The sequence below is a fragment of the Equus caballus genome, chromosome 1, assembly GCF_041296265.1.
Source record: "Equus caballus isolate H_3958 breed thoroughbred chromosome 1, TB-T2T, whole genome shotgun sequence".
NCBI classification, from domain to species: Eukaryota; Metazoa; Chordata; class Mammalia; order Perissodactyla; family Equidae; genus Equus; species Equus caballus.
Window position 1 is genome coordinate 198,920,440 of NC_091684.1, and position 18,598 is coordinate 198,939,037.

Here is an 18,598-nt window from a genome sequence, read left to right on the forward strand (position 1 = left end):
TAAGAAGTTTGTCAGATTCTTTCCGTGGGTCGTGAACTCAGTGAGATGGGATAGCTTGGTGCCCAAGTCTCAGTGCTAGTGGCACAGCGACTGGATGCCCCGCCCATTCAGACAGGGAGCCTCCAGCTGTGGGTGGTTCCACATGGTTCGAATTCCTCCTGGAGACCTGGGCTGACAGCCACCCCTCTGGGAGCCACAGCTGACACGGAGGCTCCTGTCGCCTGCTAGACTTTGCGGCCTGACTCTGGCAGTGATAAACAAACCCACAGAGACCAACGGCAAAGAGGATCGTGGGGACACTAGTCAGTCCCCCTCGTGTGACCTCAGCTGTCCACCTCTGTCCTTTATGCTGTGTGTGGCTCAGACAAGTGAGCTGGAAACTGGAGGGGGAGAAGCTGAGCTGCAGGTGGAAGGCAGAGGGGTGAGGCCACTTTCCTGAGAGCCATGGCTGTTCTTCCTCTGGTCTAAGGATGTAAGGCACAGGCAGACTCTGCCCCGTGGAGAGGAAGGCTGTGATCAACTACTGCCCTGTCGACCCCTTCCTGCCAGATGGCCCCATGTGATCCTTTATAGTTATTTGTAAACGGGTCTGCCCGCTGGAAGCAGGGCCCAGGCTCCCTGTCCCATCTTCCCACCTGGGCGTGGACCAGGTTGGGTGGGCATGTACCGTGGGTTCTTCTCAAAGTCTTCTGACGCCGCAGCTTGCTGTCTGAAAATCAGACACTCTGCTAAAAAGGTGGACAATAGTGTCAGATTTTTTTTATTTTATTAAATCTAGGGGTTTCCATCATTTTCACATGACTTTCTCTATTTTGTTTTTTAAAAACAGTTAGAAACTCCAGTACTCATGGGCTATTTAAACTTGGATAAGTTATCTGTGCTCTGGGCTCCTTATTAATAAAACAGGAATCACGATGGTACCCGTCTCACAGGGTGGCTGTCACAATCAAAAAAGGTAATAAACTCACAATACTTGGCACCAGTACCTGAAACAGAGTAAATGACCAATAAACAATCAATGGTCATTATTGTTTTCAATGCATTGCATTCCAGGAAATCACTCTTTGAAGTCACTTGTCATTCACAGAGCAAAATAGGATCTATCCAGGCAAGCTTGTCTGTGCTGTGAGGTCACCGCCCACGCCCCGAGCAGGCAGTGCAGTGGCTGAATGGGGCAGCCTCTGAGGCAGACTCAGGGAGCAGAGCTGCCAAAGGGAAGAGTGGAAATGGGATGCTGCCGTGTCCTGTTCAGTCTGTACTCCATTTTCTCGGATATAAACTCGCTGCCCTCAGCACATTTATGCAAGTGCCAATCAAGACTGTGATTCCTTTATACACTGTTAGATTAATGTGAAGTTTCTGGGGTCTGGATACAATTGTGTCATTCACTAAGATGGGTGGGCTCCAGGGCTTTGTCTTTAGTTGAACGGCTTCCTATTGACCAAATTAATAACCACAGTGTTGTCCATTCATATCCACCCATATCACAGAAAATTAAAAATAGGCGACCCTTCCTGAGTTTGAGCTGGATACACGGACATCAACGTCTTTATTGTGATAAAAGGATTACTCACCACGTCGTGACCCACTCTCCGCCTGCCCCCCCTTTAAACGTTGGAAGAGGATGGTAGAGCTACAGTAGCTAAAGCATTCTGGGGCCTCAAACCCTTCAAAATCGTCCAGCCTGGGCTCCCCGTTTAGGTCTCAGTTCAGCATAAGCATTAACACAGCGACGACCCACATGAGCACTCGTGGGTGTCGGGACCACCTGGAGAGTGTGCTGCTCCGTGGAGAGTCCCAGCCCTGCCACCAGTTCTTAAGTTGGTCTGACAGAGTCACAGGCTTGGGAACCACTACTGAAAAGAACTCAGTTAACAAGTCTAAGTGGAAATCAGGCAGTATGTGGAAAAGGTGCTTAATGATGTACTTTTTATAGGTATTCTTGGGTTTTGCTTTCATGAGAATTTGAATATATCTGAATACATACATATCTATTCTTTATTATAAATGTCAGTGATATGAAGAATAATGGAAGGAAGTACAGAGACAAGGAAAAGGCTTTAGTCAATGAGAATGTAGTCAATATGATTTACGCAGATAATTTTTGACAGTACTAATGATCCTTTCAAAGTTTATTTCCATATGTTTGGCAGTAGCTATTTGTTCAGAATACACACTGTTTAATCTATTAAATACATCTACTATACTACTTTACAATAAAATACAGCCAATTATTTAAGTAATTACAATTATTATTCACTGGAAGAGCCAATAACTAGTCAGGCCTGGTTAAATTATAAAGTTTACACTTTATTAATGTAACTCTTCTTCTTTAAGACTAATTTTAGTTCAGTAAGTTGATTCTTCACTGACTTAAGTGAAAAGCGTTAGTGTTTCCAACTGTTTCCTCTCTGACCCCACCATCCTTTAATCTGGATTGAGGGGCCAGCCCCATGGCCTAGCAGTTAAGTTTGGCACACTCCACTTTGGGGGTCCAGATTCAATTCCCAGGCATGGACCTACACTACTCATTGGCCATGCTATGGTGGCGACCCACAAAATAGAGGAAGATTGGCATAGACGTTAGCTCAGGGCGAATCTTCCTCAAGCGAAAAAAAAAAATATCTGGATTGAGATAAATTGTGCCATACCTCTGTTGACAAGAGGATGTGTTCTACCACACTAGAAATTTTACAGCCAGAGGCAGAAGTTACACTAATGCAAAAGATGCTTTCGTCAGAGAAAGTGATTGTCCTGTCTACTTTCCCCTAAATCACCATATACTGAAAAGGTGACGCAGGAAGACATCAAGAGTGAAACAGGTGTCTGGGGCTGAGAAGAAGATGCAGGTAGAGCGAGGGGAAGGCAGACAGAGACACCGAGCCTGAGTGCCTCCCCCGAGCCCCCCCACGGACCCTCCCCACCGCAGGCCTCAACAGGCCTGAGCAGGCTCAGCCAGGCCCCGGATCAGACCCTCCTCTTCCAGGCCAGGCCCTTCAGCCCAGTGGTTCTCAGACAGGGGTGGCGACTCCTCGTTGTGAGCTGCCCTCCGCTGCAGGATGCATGGCAGTGTCCCTCCTCTGCCCGCTAGACCCCAGTAGCGTGGCCATTTCCAACCCCCCACCTGGAGTTGCGACAACCAAACCTGTCTCCAGACACCGCCAGCTTTTCTGGGGCAAAATCAACTCCAGCTGAGGGCCACTAGACTGGAAGTCTGAGAACTACCTTGTCCACCGATAGCTGCCTCCCTCACAGCGCTGTAGTTCCTGTCCTGGGGCTGTGGGTCTTTCTCTGCACAATCGTACATCACCAGGCTTGACTGCAGGGACCAGCGGGAGGGCACCGTGGTGGGAGGTGAGCGTGGGAAAGGACTAACATGTTTTAGACCGTGCTGCTCCTTTCCTCTACCCGCCCTCAGGCGGGCACACACCCCACACGTGCACACACTCCCTCCCCACACATCACTTACGGGATGCATCACTCAGCAAACATGGCCACACGCTGTCCTGGGTGCTGCGGCCACAGACAGAGGGGTCAGGACTGTGCGCACAGGAGGCACCGACTCCAAAGGAGGGACAGCTGACCACGAGGGGATATACGCACAGAGGACTCAGATAGTAAAAGTGCCGGAGAAAATAGGGGATGCCATCACAAAATAGTTTATATTGATTTGTACATTATATGAAGTCTATGTATACAAAAAGTTATCATAGATTAGGTATGTATCCCATTATTCTTTAAGAAATTGGGGTGTAAGTGACAAAAATTATTATCCAATATAGAACTGTTGGCAGAACGAAAAATCATTAATTTGCTGATTCTGTTTTTCTGCTCAAGAAATCACATGGAATGTTTGGCTTAACTACACATGAACTACAAACACATAACAAAGTCTTAAAAAGGCAGCATCTTTAAGAAGCCCCTCCCGCCAGGGCTCACCTTCAAAGCCAGGTCTAGAGAGGAAGCCGTGCCCGGCACCCCTTCCCCAGGCGTGACGGCGGAGCGTGCGGCCTGTGCCTCTGAGCAGTCTCACCACCCCTGATTCCGAACACAAAACTGTGCTCTTTACTAGAGCCAAAGAATCCTGTTTAGCTAATAGAATGACAAGGTCTTGCCTGTGGAAGAATTTCTCAAGGTTTTTGATGTTTGGTTCCACAGCCAAGCCCAGCAAGAGAGGGTGCACACTTTTCTTCTCACGTAGGATCAAGTGAGAGGAGAGCAGGCACCTAAGGCAGTGTTCATACGCGTTTGCCCTTTTATCCAACCCGTTAATAGAACCAGCTCATCAGGACCCCGTGTTATAACCCCAGCCACCCCAGACACGGAGGCCACCCCCGAGGACCCTGGGCCCTCAGTGTCTCCCTCTGACATTACAGAGCTGGCACATAAATTCGCGTTTTTAGTCATCATCTTTTTTTAAGCAACTGAAAACAAGCTTAAGGGCGCGTTTGTTATGCTTACAATCTACTCAAGGTGACAGCTGAAAACAGAACAGACATTTCACAGCAGGAACTTCCGCTGGTATTCTGGGGAAGGCCTGCGTTCTGGAAGCGGGTGTTGGCGTCTCCCCGTTCCAGTTCAGTGTGTCTGAGGCGCACACTGATGGGGCGTCATAAACTGCTGCAGAGCATGTCAACGACAGCCACAACCTTATCACCTGTGTTTGAAAGGGACTCCTCCTGGGATGCTCTCTCAGACGGACATGATCAGACTGCGCCTGAGGCGTAACTCAGAGCACAGGCCCATTGCCCAGTCCTCCTCCTGTCTTCGCTCTGGTCTCCCGCGTGGGCAGTGGAGGGACTTGCTGCCCTTCTCTGGGGCAGGAATGTGTGCTTTCAGCTTTTCAGCTAATCAAGGACTCAGCTGAAACTGCTCAGGGACCTTTAGGGCCCGTTGTATAAACACACAAATGGTGAGGTACGTCAGCAAGTTTTATTCTTTTTTCTTTTTTTGAGGAAGATTAGCCCTGAGCTAACTACTGCCAATCCTCCTCTTCTTTTTGCTGAGGAAGCCTGGCCCTGAGCCAACATCCATGCCCATCTTCCTCTACTTTATACATGGGACGCTTGCCACAGCATGACTTTTTGCCAAGTAGTGCCACGTCCAGACCCGGGATCCGAACCTGTGAACCCCGGGCTGCCGAGAAGAGGAATGTTCGAACTTAACCTCTGTGCCACTGGGCCGGCCCCAGCAAGTTTTATTCTTGAGTCGTCTCTTCCACCTGGCCACGGTCTTCTCTACGTGGATGCCTGCCCGCAGGCGGCAATGCCCTCTCACACTGAGGCCCTCTCTGGGTCTCAGTTCAGCCCTGCCCTGCCTCTGCCCCGGCCTTTCCTCTCCAGGAGCTCACTGCAGCTCTGCAGGGCGATTCTCCCGCAGCAGTGCCTGCAGCACCTAGAGCCGCCCCCCTTCCAGAGGGCAGGGCCTGGCCTCCTGGTCTCAGCAAACCTGGTCTGCGGTCGTCCAGCATTCAAGCCTCAAGGAGCTAGGATGTGATGTTTGTGGCGAAACAAACATAAGACCACAACAGAATGGAAAGAAATATGTCCCCTGTAAACTTTAACATGCTGTATGGAAACCAAACTTTGTCCCAGGGTAGCCGTCATCCTATTTTTAAATGTTTTCTCAAAATTTGATGGCCAAGAGAGCAAAAGTTAATTTTTTCAACTCTGTCTCTCCCACCTGGATCAAGGTAGACCTTCCTGAGTTAGACTGCAGGTAACACTGACCTCTGTGCCACGCGGCCCCTGCAAGGTCGTTACCTGTAGTCCTGGTTAGGGCTCCTGGTGCATAATAATGAGACAGCTGGATTATGACTGATAACCAATTTGCCTGACTTTTCTTGAGCACTGAAGTCTCCTTTGGTGTCTTTATTTCACAGAACACAGCAATATACCAGCCGAGAATAATAAGAGGCATTTTCAGTGTTAGGCAGTGAAAACCAGGGCTACGTTCCTGCTCTGTTAAGTGTCCACATGTGCGTAGTTGTCTTCAAATTAATATACGTTAGCAAATGCACATTCAAGACCTTGGAGAAGGATCAATTTACATTTATTGTGATTGCTTTAAAATGCATTTTGTTTTGCTTTCTCAGTGAACTTCAGTAATTACCAAAAGGAAAAATGAGCTTAATTTCTTTATTATGAGCTTCAGCCACATGATGAACGGTATTTAACTTGGGGAAAGTATCCTTGAAAAGCCAATATGTCAAATTACTGACTTCCTTCTCTGTCTAGAACTTATATTTCAGCATTAAAACATACTCTGAGTTCCAAATAACCTTGAATTATAAATAAGAGATGAAAAGGAACTAATTTTTTTCTTCTAATATACTGAACTCATCTCGATTCTCAACATACTATTCCAGTGTTTGGAAACACTTGTAAAGGAATGTGAATTACAGCAGTTCACATCTCTTCGCTTTCTATATAATTGTGTTCCTCACACCAAAATGTGTGACTATCGCCCACCAGTGCTTGGGCCTCTTCAATTACAAAATACAGCGATGGCTGCTGTGCTGTAAATGCGCACCTCTGCGCACCTGCTCCCTCCGCGCCCTCTGCCTGAACACCGTCGCCCAGTTCCCACGGTTGTCTCCACTTCAAATAACCTGGGCATCTGCAAACATCGCAAGCCCGGGCCACAGCCCAGACCAGTTAAATTGCGTGCTGGGACACAGGCACCAGCAGTTTTTGGACGTCCCCAGGTGATTCCAATGTGCCACCAAGTTTAAGAACCTCAACCAGCTTGTGCCCAGGCTGACTTCTGTTCATCCTTCCCGTCTCAGTTGACAGGGGATGTCTGATGCCCTCCCTGAAGGTCTCAGGCCTTCCCCTGTTCCTCCTGCGGAAATCTCTGCCGTGGCGAGTCTCCAGCATTAGCGCAGACTGCAGCTGTTCCCTCAAGCTCCTGGGAGATTCAGGAGTACTTTCTCCTTTGAGGCCCCAGAGTCTAAGCCTCTGCCTGGTGTATTGGAGTACTCAATAAATTCATGGAATGAGTCACTTCTTCCCAAGAAACACAAAAGCAAAAATAGAGAGTTATGTTAATATTTACATGCCATGGAAAAAGTGATGGGTTAAGAGGTGGTTAGGATGATGTTTCACCGATGGGCAATGTTCTGTATTTAGGAAAACATCTCCTCATACCAGTGAAAATAAAACTGTATCTCAACATCAAAAAGAATCATAAAATATAACTTTTATTACCTACAAAATCACTTTCTTTCTTTCTTTCTTTTTTTTTTTTGCTGAGGAAGATTCACCCTGAGCTAACAACCATTGCCAGTCTTTCTCTTTTTGCATGTGGGTCACCACCACAGCATGGCTGACTAGTGGTGTAGGTTGGCACCAGGGAACTGAACCTGGGCTGCTGAAACAGAGCATGCTGAACTTAACCACTAAGCCATCAGAGCTGGCCCCCCCCCCCACTTTTTTTTTTTAAAGATTGGCACCTGAGCTAACAACTGTTGCCAATCTTCTATTTTTTTTTCTCCACAAATCCCCCCAGTACATAGTTGTACATTTTAGTTGTGGGTCCTTCTAGTTGTGGCATGTGGGACACTGCCTCAACGTGGCCTAAGGAGCAGTGCCATGTCCACGCCCAGGATCCAAACCCTGGGCTGCCGAAGCGGAGCACGAGAACTTGGCCACGGGGCTGACCCTGCTCCTTTTTTTTTTGGTGAGGAAGATTGTCCCTGAGCTAACATCTGTGCCAGTCTTCCTCTATTTTGTATGTGGGACACCACCACAGCATGGCTGACAAGTGGTGTGGGTCCGTGCCAGGAACTGAACCTAGGCTGCTGAAGCAGAGTGTACCAACACAACCACTAGGCCATGGGCCAGCCCCAAATCACATTCTTTACTGTGCTAAGTATAGGAAAACATTTCCTATGATAAGAAATGTCTGAAACAACCCATCCCTTCTCAACTCCACTTCCATCTTGAGTGGACTATGTGTTGCTTTCAGGATTTTATGACGTGTCAGGGGTTTATAAAGCTGATTTTAAGAGTTTTAAAGTACTTGGTTTACAAAATGTATTATGTAAGAGTTTATGTTTATTGTGGTATTCACACTGTTAATACAATCATTATGATTCAAAAAATATCCTTATAGTAAATTTTGCTACAGTCTAATTCTAGACAATAAACCCAATCTTAACACATGTTATAAACAAAGCTGCTTAAGTGTTTGCTCGCTGGGTTACCTAGTTATTTTATACTGCAGCAATGTTTCACAATCCAACAATATGTTCTCTGGTAGATTTCTATGCAAGGAGCCTGAAATGAAATCAGATTTAGGAACTGTTTTCCAAGATAGTAATATATTATTCATTTATCTTACAGATGAAATGCTGGATTATCCCAGTAGACGTCAGTTTAAGACTTTACCAACTAGCGTTAAATATGCTTGCATTCTGAATGCATACAGAAGATTAAAAGGAGGAAAAAAGTGTAATCTTCCCCCTTTTAAATGCCTACACTGTAATCAACTACTGTTACCCAGTTTTTAAGTTTAGTCTGCTAATCAAATACAACTAATTTAAAAGGCGGTCATTACAAAACAAACCAAAAAAAAAGGCGGTCACTGAAACATAGTTCTTGTCCTCCTATCCATAAGGGAGCCACGACTTTAAATCCTAAGCGCAGCATCCTCCGAAAGTGCTCTGCGTGGTCCGAGGAAGCTCTGCATGCATGCTCAATCGTGCAAGAGCAAGCACCGCGTTCCTGCGCTCGGTGCTAACGTCCTGTTCGCAGAATGTAAAGCTGGGACTGAGACGCTGTCCCCGGGGAGCTTCCGCGGCCACAGCCAGGCGTCCTCTCCACCGACAGGGCTCCACAGTCCTGTCCGGATCGGAGGGCAGGGCCGTGTCACAGCTGGCTTCCGTCCGCAGACACTGACTGTGCGCCGTGCCCTTCCCGGTCCTCCGCCGCTTCCTCGTCTCCTCACCCGCCCGTCGTGCCCAGAACCCTACCCCCTCGCTCCCTCGGTGAGGCCCGTGGGCGTCCCGTCCTCTGCCGGGCGTCCCGTCCCAGCGCAGGCCCGGGGGCGCAGGCTGGCCGGGGGTCCCCAAGTGCAGGCGGGGGGCAGCCTCCACGTTCCGGCGACTCCCGGGGCCCGGGAACATCCTCCGCGGCCGCCGGTCTCCGAGGCGGGGCAGGGGAGCGCGCGGCGGAGGATGTTCTCGGGGCCTCGGCTCCCTGCGCGCCCGCGGGTCCTTCCGCTTCCTCCCGGCCCGACTCGCCGACCCCTCCGCCCGACGCTTGGTGAGCCCGGGCCGGGGCCGGAGGGGCTGCACGTGCGGTGCCCGCAGCCGAGGGGCCGAGGCGGGGCGGGGCCTCGGGGCGGGAAGGGGCGGGGCGGGCCTCGGGGGCGGGGCCGGGGCGGGGCCTCAGGGGGTGGGGCGGGCGCGGCGACACAGGGGCGTGGGCGGAGCTTCGGTGGGCGGGGACTTAGAGGCGTGGGCGGAGCCTCAGGGGCGGGGGAAGGGGCGGAGCCTTGGGCCGTGCGGAGGCGGAGCGGGGGCGGAGCCTCGGGCGGTGCGGGGCGGAGCCGCAGGGGCAGGGGCGGAGCCTGAGGCGGAGCCCGAGGCGGAGCCGGGGCGGGAAGGGGTGGAGCCGGGGCGGGGCGGGCGCGGGCGCGGGCGGAGGAGCCGAGCCGGAGCAGGAGCGCAGGAGCGGCGCGGCGGCGGAGGAGCGGCGGCCTGAGCGCTGCGCAGCCCGCGCCTGTGCTCCGGCGCTTCCCCGAGGTACGCGGCCCGGCGCCCCGGCCGCGCGGTGCCCCCTGCCGGCCGGGCGGGGCGCGGGTCTCCTCGGCCGGGCCCCACGCCGCCGGGCTCGGCGGGCCCCGGTGGAGGCGGGGCGGGGGCGGGCGCTCGGGCGGCCGCGGGCGGGGGCGCGGGCCGGGGTCCCCGCCGCCCCGGGCGAGGCTCCTGGCGCCGGCTGCGCGGGGCGACCTCGGGCCGGCGGCGGCGCTGGCGGGGGGCCGGGCCGTCCCGGGACGCGGCCCGGCGGGCGCCTTCCGCGGGCGGGCGGCTGTCAGAGCCGGGCGGAGCGGGGCCGGGCCGGGCGAGGGCCCCTCCGCGCCCCGGCTGCTCCGGCCGGGGGCCGCCCGCCCCCCCTTTCCGCGTGGGCTCCGGCGTTCCATCTGCGGACCCGCAGCGCGTGTCGACTGGCTTCACGAGCGTCGATTCGGATCGGGCTTCTGCGCGGAGCCCTCCCCGTCGCCGCAGGCTGTAGCTCGGGGCTTCGGAGACGCCGTTGGAGAGGCCGCTGGTGGCTTCATTTTCCAAGAATGTCAGTCATTTCCTCTGCGACTGCAGGCTCGGTGCTTCGCGGCACCAGAACTTTGTGGGGAAGTTTTCCGTGTTGCATGTGTCGCCAGAAGGGCTGCTCCCGCGGGGCTGCCTCGGGGAGGGGTCCGGAGCCCGCGGCGCCGGGGCGGCGGGGTCTGGCCGGCCGGGGCGGGGGGCGCGGGAAGTGAACGCTGGGTTCGACGGGGGACGCAGCCTCCGCGGTGGGAGGCGGCTGGCGCTGGATGCTCCTCGGTGTTTGTAAACAGAGCGTTGGATGTGCGTTTCACGTAAAAGGACCTTCGGGGTTGTTCATGAGCAGGGTCCCCGGGGGGTGCCTGCTGTCGAGTGATCCGCGGGACGTCTTCCCCAGAAAGCAGGCGGAGGTAACGTGCACTCGCTCCCCTCTGCCTTGCTGGGAAGAGCGCCTGAGACTGGCGCTGCCGGACCGCACCCACCTGCGGGGCTCCGAACCCTCCAGGGGACCGAAAGCCCCTCTGTCCCCCCACGCCTCCGTTTTGGGGGACAACAGGAGCAAGCTGCCCGCTCCAAGGACATAACTTGAACTGCGGATGTAGCATGTCCCTCTCTCTACAGGAGGACAGTACGGGCCAGGATGAAGACACTGCTTTTGAAAGCCAAGTTTCCCTGTGCTGGGTGATAATTTTTAGCTCTGAGTTCTTTAAAAACGCATTCAGCTAGGCCAGCTGAATAGGGGGTGGGGGGTATAGAGCTTTTGTGGTTTCTGGACTGTATTTCCACTTTTAACTATGCTTATAGAGCTTTTGGCTTTCAGAACTTATGACATAATAGACTGGTGTAGCCTTTTGTGGCAGACGCCTGAAATGAAAGTTTCGGCGGAATTGTTTGGGACTGAGATGTCAGGTCCAGAGTTTAGTGTCAGTGAGTTCTGTCTCACAACTCGCTTTTTTGATAAAGGGATCCTTTGTGGTCCTCAGCTTGGATGTTGCACATTTTGATTTCTAAGGCTGTGGATTAAAAAAACCCCCAAAAGCTGCAAACAATTATTTTATTACATGAAAGCCAGTACCAAGAAAAGATTAATTCAGTCCAGATGTAAAAATGTATGTGAATTTTAGATTTGGATGATCTCAACAAGTTTTCCCTTTGTCGATGCGGCTGCCTGGCTCCCAGATGGCGTTCACACATGATCCCTTAGGTGGTTTCCTGGGTTCAGAATTCATTTCACGGGCCTTCTCAAGTTATTTTAATCTTGTTTTAAGTCTTCCAGAGGATAGAAAGTTTTCTGCATTCATACAAAGATGGGTTTTTCCTACTACGCCTTAATACGAACCACACAAGTGCCCTGGTTTGGTAGATGAAGCCTCTGTCTGTCTCATAAGAGGGGAAACTGGAGGGGTCCAGTGTTGTGTCCTCCGTGGGTAAACTATAGAAGCTTTCTCTCTGCTTTATGTAATTTCAGCTTTCTTCTTTTAAAGAAAAAATGTCTTAAGTGTGTTTATAGTCTTCCTTAGAATCCTGTCATAACACAGTCCGTGGTTTCGGATACAACAGTCGGTCCTTGTGTGATGGTCTTCCATCCTCCTCTCCCACCAACAAGAAAAGCCAGCACCACTTCTAAGAAAACTCCAGTGTGTTTTCTCATCTGTACTCCTAACGCCAGAGTTATAAAGGGTGTGTGTTGCACACTTGAGGTTATATATATTCTAGGAAGTCTTTGTGTGGCTATATAATTACACATTTTAGGAGTTTGATTACATTGTGATTGTGTGTTAAACAATTGAAGGCAGGAGGGAGGAATAGGAAAGATTTAGTGATGGAATTTCAAGAGTGGCAAAATTTTGGTTAAAACGTATCTTTCTTAAAACCCAAAAAGGAAAAATGATATTGTTGGCCTCTGTCATTAAAGTTTGATATGGGGGTAGTTGGGGGGCCTTTTTGAGCTGCGCATTATCCTGAGGAAGAGCCTTTGGGGGCTTTTAAAAATAAGTACGAACAAGTTAAATAGAGAATGTGAGAGGAAGGAAGAAGTAGAATACTAGGCATTGAATTGCAAGGAAAACTTAGAAGGATGAGTATTTAAAACAAAGCTGAAGTAGGGAGGACTTTCTATTTAAAAGTAGAAATTAAATAAGATCTTTTCAGCTGAGAAAAGAAGGATTAGAAGTGAGGTCTGCACACATGAAGTCGCGCTGCTGAGGGGTGTTTGCCCTGGGAGCCTCGCCTGCCGTCCTGTTGAGTCACTCGTTTGGTATTCAGTAATGTTCAGGGACCGGGTGCTTCTGACTGTCCCCCACCCCAGGCCACTTTCCAGTTCAAAGACTGGAAACATTTTTGTCTAAGCCCAATGAGTCCACAAATATTTAATTAGTCCCCCAGCATTTGGGAGAGCTGGTGTCGGCCACCCACGGGTGGGACCAGAAGGCCCTCCAGCAGTAACGGGTGAAGGTTTTGAGTGAAAACAAGCTCTCTGAGCTCCAGGCTGTCCCGAGGTTGAGTGGTGGCGTTGCCTCGGATGCAGGTTTGTGTGGGGTCACTCTGTATGTCTCGAGTGGAGCACGCACGCAGTCTCCCATGTTGGTCAGAGAGGCTTCTAGAATGCGGGGAAGGGGGAGAAGTCACTGTTCTGTGGCTGGTTGTGTTACTTCAGGAGGAGACAGCTGTGCTGCTGAACCAAATTCAGATCAACCAGATGCAGGCCGAAGGAGAAGGCCGGGTCTGGGAGCTTCGTCCCACCTGCCCCGCCCCGTGTGGCCTCACCAGCAGCGAGTTCAGAACAAGGTAGGGATTTGGTCACTAGCCAGGTTGTCTCGTTAATGTGATGATTGGGATGTTTCTGACTCAGAGCTCTGTTTAGAAGCTCAGTGTTCCAAATTGGTTCTCCTGGGATATTTCAGGTGTTTTCTACTTTCTTCACCTTTGTACACATGCATTAGAGAACTTTGAGCAACAGCGTTTCTCTGTTATATCACGACCGAGGAAAAAGCAGTAGTGTGTGCTAGCTTATCACCGCAGTTTCACATGAAGGAGAAAATTATAAACATCAAGCAAGTTCTGAAGGAAGATTTTAGGAAGTTAATGAAGTTTCTCCCTTAGCTTTTCCAGCAGTTCTTTGTCTGGTTCACATGAAATGAAATGTGGTTAGTTTTCTCCCCACGGGTACCAGCACTGTGCTGTCCAGGTTCACAGATGGCAGGTGGGGGTGGGGGCGCTGTGACTTTATTTCTTTGAACTTGTTACTGAATAATTACATACAACCAGAAAAATGCACAGATCGGTAATGTACAGCACAAAGTGATCATATCCGGGCAGTCAGCATCCTAATCAAAAAGCAGATGTTGCCAGCGCCCAGAAGCCCCTCTTGACATCGTAAGCCCTGCCCCAGGGGTGGCCGTGGTCCTGACCTCTATTGCCATAGGTTGATTTTAACCTGTTCCTGGACTGCATTTAAATGCAATTGAATCTTAAGTTCTTTTTGTGTGTCTTCTCTCTTTTTTTTTTTTTTTGAGGAAGATTAGCTCTGAGCTAACTACTGCTAATCCTCCTCTTTTTTTTTTTTTTTTTTTTGCTGAGGAAGACTGGCCCTGAGCTAACATCCATGCCCATCTTCCTCTACTTTATACGTGGGACGCCTGCCACAGCATGGCTTGCCAAGTGGTGCCATGTCCGCACCTGGGATCCAAACTGGCAAACCCCAGGCCGCTGAGAAGCGGAATGTGCGCACTTAACCACTGCACCACTGTGCCGACCCCTGTGTGTCTTCTTTAGCTCAACATAGTGCTGTGTCCAAATTGATGCCGGTGTCAGGATGTCCTCCTTTTATTTCTGTGAATGGATGTACCTAGTTTATCTGTCCGTTGATGGACATTTGGGTAGTCTGGGGCTGATATGTGGGGTGTGACCTGATGGCTCAAGAAAAATTGAGCACTTTGGAGTAGAAAGGAGAGTATAGTCTTAAGATTAAAAGAGAAAAACTACTTCAGAAATGTGAGAGAGATATAGTGTCACAAAGACTTTGAAGGCTCCACTCTGCACAGTGTCCCAGCACCTCAGGGACACCATTAGACGTGCCCGTGGATGTTGCCGGATTTCCGTTGAGAACTGGGAAGTGGGAGGGCCCTTAGGTGATAGCCAGCCCACTGTTTCTTAGACATGGAGGGACTGAGGCCCTGTGAGCTTCAGTGACTTGCACGGTCTCGGCTGATGACAGCGCCAGGAGTAGAAGCTGCTTCTGACGCTGAGTCTTGTCTAGACTGGTGCCATCGAGGGTCAAACCCAGCCCCACTCTGCGGTCATCCACTGCCTGGAGGGTGGAGTGCCCTTTCCGGTTCTTGCAAAGGTGTCTGGGGCTCTGTTGAGAAAGACTGGGCCCTGCCCGAAGTGAGTGGTGCAGCACCCGCCAGGCAGAGTCCCCCTCGAGCCCGCCCGCTCGGCCCCAGATGGCGCCTGGGGCTCCTGCGCACCCTCTTCTCCTCTCTGCCCCTTCCAGGGCTCTCCAGGGCGACCTGGGTCATGAGTGCCAGGTAGGTGATGTTGTGGGGCCCTCCTGACTCCTTGTTGATCCGTAAATGACCTAGATGAACCCTAATTTCAAAGGACTGCTTTCTGAATATTTTCAGAATAGTTCATTCTTAAGAAGGTGTTGCAAAAAAAGATTTTTTTCCCCTCTTCCTGCCATTATGCCTCCTCTTCTACACACTTTTCCCCTCCTCCCACCCCCCTTCAGATTATCTTTTCTTAAATATCCTCTGAAACATCCCATCCCTGTTTACCTAAAACAACAGTAAGATTCTGACGCTGTGGTCTGTGGCCATGCCCAGGAAGCACTTCCCTGAAACAGAGGTCATGAGAAATCTAACAGATGAAGTGCTTACAAAGGAAACTGTCGGTGTAGGTGTATCTTTGAAATTTCCCAACAGAGAAAAAGGACGTTTTTCCTGGTTCAAGAAAAGGCTCCGAATTTCGACTTGGGCTCATTAGGAGGGTGGACGACAGGTAAATAGCAGGAGTTTTACAGCAGGCGGTAACTGTATCCTGCTTGGAAGACTGAGATGCTGCTTGTGCAGCAAAGGCTGAGCGTGTGACCTTAGACAGTGAAAAGCATGCTCCCCAGAGGGCCGCCCGTGGAGATAGTGCAGAATAGTGCAGGAAAGACTAAAACGTGAAAGGCGGCACGGAAGTGAGGGGTGACATGTGGCAGTGAACGAGGCCTTTGCCATCAGGCCTCTGGAGGCCAGGCCCAGGCTCCCTGTTCCCCTCTGCGTCATCTCCAGGAAGGTGCTTCACTCTCTCAACCTCTTTCTCCTGTCTGTAAAATGAGGACAGTAATAGTAACGGTCCCATGGGGTTGTTTGAGTTCTAAGTGAAATAGTCCCTATGAAGCAGCTGGCCTGGTCTGACACAGAATCAAGTAATGTTAGTTCTTGTTACTTAACACAAAAAGAAACGACATACAGAGGGATTTATAGTTTTCTTGGAAGCTCCTAAGCCTTAGTTTACAAGCAATTTACAAGATTTTGTTATATTTTCTTTTTTTGATGGCATGAAGTGGGCAAGAAAACCTGGTATTCTGAGTTAGAGGTAGTGGGCGGTGTGTTGCTGCGCCAACGGCAGCTGGCCTGTCCTGCTGATCACCAGTTGGGTGAGTTATATTTCCTAATTCTTTTCTAATTTCCAGCAGTCTCGGTCCCCCAGCTTCTGCCTGCTAGATAAGTATTTCCTTTCAGATGCCAAAAGGTAAATCTACCGATTTAAAAACTTATCTGTATGATGATTAATGTGCAAAGTGCTTTTAAACTTAAAGAGTACCTGTGGCCCACGCCTTTGCTCTTGTACCATAGGTTTCACATGAGTCTTTTTAGAGACAGCTGCTATTAGGTATAAGGGGGAGTTGCTGTTTGTTCCTCCAGCCCCACCCCCACCATTGGCACAGTTTATAGAATGTGGGTCAGACCTTTACAATGTTCTGTTATGAGGCCCAAAACTTGAGATTTTAAACCATTCATTCAAAGGAAATTAATAGCCTGAAAGTTTCAAACGGAGTGTTTAAGAAAAACAAACTTAAGCACATTAGAAAGGCACATTTACATCTAAATAGCATAATTACAAGCCCGGGCAAAATGGGCACAGGATGCTCCAGAATAATCATGATGTATCATTCTGATCTGTTCATTAAAGGGGGCCGCTCCCGATGACCCTGGGCCCTGTTAGGCGTTGTCTAACATCTTGAACTTGGTAAACTTAATGCTTTAAAATGTTCCCTAAGTTCATCAAAAAACAGGGTTTATGTCTTTGTGAAGTTTCTAAGACTGTGTTGAATACTTTGTGCAAGTCCTGCAGAGTGTGTCTTGTCTGGGTGGGGAAACAAAATCCATGTGTGGAAAGGTATTAGGCATTTCCAGGTGAGTGTTCATAGGAGTCCTGGTTTTTCGGAGCAGAATCACTGATGGCCAGGGGTGGGACGTCCCTAGCTTCCCTTGGGCCACTGGATTTGTGTTGGGCCACGAGGTCAGGCTGGGATCTTTGTGTTCTTCAGTTACAAAGGGCCTTTTCTAGAAGCAACAGAAATGTTCAGGATCTGGTAAAAGGCTCAACTATTAAAAGAAAACTTTGAAGTTGAAATTCTTAAATTTTTAATTAAATTCATTAAACATAACCTATGTCTACAGTGTGCCAGGCACAGTTCTAGGCCCCGGAGATAAGTCAGTGAACAAAATAAAGAAGAAAGCCTTCGTGGAGCTTATATCCTCTTAGGAGACAAACAATAATCACAACAAAGCAGATTTTATAGTATTTTAGGAGGTAATAAGTGTGACTGGAAAAAGAAGCAGAGCCAAGTGTGGGACGCTAGGAGTGCTGGAGAAGGGACGCGGGGCGTGTGAAGCAGTGAGGTCCGGGGGGACTCACTGAGACTGCTTGAGGGAGGAAGCTGGCCTTGCAGAGGGCCCGGGGAAGAGCGTTCCAGCAGGACGTCCGGCGAAGGCCTCCGATGGAAGAGTGCGCGGTGTGGTCAAGGAGCAGTGAGAAAGCCACAGAGCCGGAGCGGAGGAGGCCCAAGAGGTTTGGGAGCACTTTGTATGGGGCCCGCCTGGTGGATCATTGTAAGGACTTTGGCTTTTGCTTTGAGTGAAATGGGGACTCATTGGAGAGTTTTGAGCGGAGCAGCAAGGTGATTTGACTGGCGGTTTAGTGGAATCACTGGCTGCCGTGTTGAGATAGGAGGATGGAGCGGGTGGTCAAGAGTGCAAGCAGGGACACGAGTTGGCAGCCGTTGGCAATAACTCAGTTGAGAGGTGCTGGTAGCAGTGGAGGAGGTGGTGAGGAATGACCAAGATTTATTTTGTAGGTCGAACCAATAAGATTTCCTGAATGTGTTTGAGGCGTGTGCGTAAGAGATCAGAGTGAGGATAACCCAAGGCTTCCTGCAGAAAGAGGGAGCTGCCCGGAACCAGATGGGATCTGCTGGAGGAGCGGTTTGGGAAAGATGGCCAGGAGCTGTTTTGAACAGGTTGCGTCTGACTTCCAAGTGGAGAAGTTGAGTGGGTTGTTGGATACAGGAATCCCGAGTTTAAGGAAGAGGTCCAAGCTGGAAATACAAGTTTGCAAGTCACCAACAGAATTTGGATGAGTTCGCTTAGGGAGTGTGTGTAGACAGGAGAAGTCCATGGACCAAGCCTTGGGTTGTATCAGTGTTGACAGTTTGTAGAGGAGAGAAGAAATCTCCTAAGAAAGCATTTTAAGCCAAAGGTATTATGCACAAATTTCCGACATAGGAGACCTAATTAAATGTCTCCGTTCCCTAAGTAACAGTGTTGTTGTTGGAAGATGTTGTTGATTCTGTGGACCTTCACGGTGGGGAGAAGAAACTAGGAGTTACTTTGCTGCCTGTGGTAAGGGACTTGGGCTGAGCCTCAGGCGCGTCCGTCTTTGGAGGCTGAGCTGATAAGGAGGACATGAAGAAGACTGAGAAGGAGCAGCCAGAGCCCCGAGGGAAGGTAGAAGCACATCCCTGAAGTCAGGGATAGCCTCCAGGGAGGAGAGTGAGTCAGCTGCTGGGGTTGCTGAGAGGCCAGAGAGGCCACACTGAGCACTGCTCGCGGGATTAGCAACTTTGAGGTCATTGGTGACCTTGACAAGAGCGTATCAGTGGCGGGGCAGGGAAAAAACCCAACTGGAATGGGCTCAGGAGAGAATGAAAAGCTTATGAAAGATGACTCTTATTTCTAGTTCCGCTTCTTCTGTTATATATAAATATTCGGTATTGGATGTGAGTACGTTTCAGTATGTGGGATGGAGCACGGGGGTGGGTGGGACTTGGGAATGCTG

General features: G+C 50.2%; 1 protein-coding gene across 13 annotated transcripts in view; it reads left to right on the forward strand.

Moving 5' to 3' along the window:
- FRMD6 (FERM domain containing 6) overlaps positions 1–18,598 on the forward strand; it is a 285,594-nt gene that overhangs the window by 207,357 nt on the left and 59,639 nt on the right. For 3 of the 13 annotated variants that reach the window (XR_011428937.1, XM_023625222.2, XM_023625228.2), the window contains exon 1: positions 9,615–9,748. The exons of 5 other annotated variants lie outside the window; for them this stretch is intronic. The gene's annotated coding sequence lies outside the window, so the exon portion shown is untranslated. Of the gene's footprint in view, positions 1–9,614; positions 9,749–10,125; positions 10,296–10,887; positions 11,948–12,923; positions 13,055–15,821; positions 15,915–18,598 lie in introns of those variants that run through there. 5 more of the 13 variants (XM_070242940.1, XM_070243014.1, XM_070242994.1 and 2 more) reach the window with 4 other exon arrangements.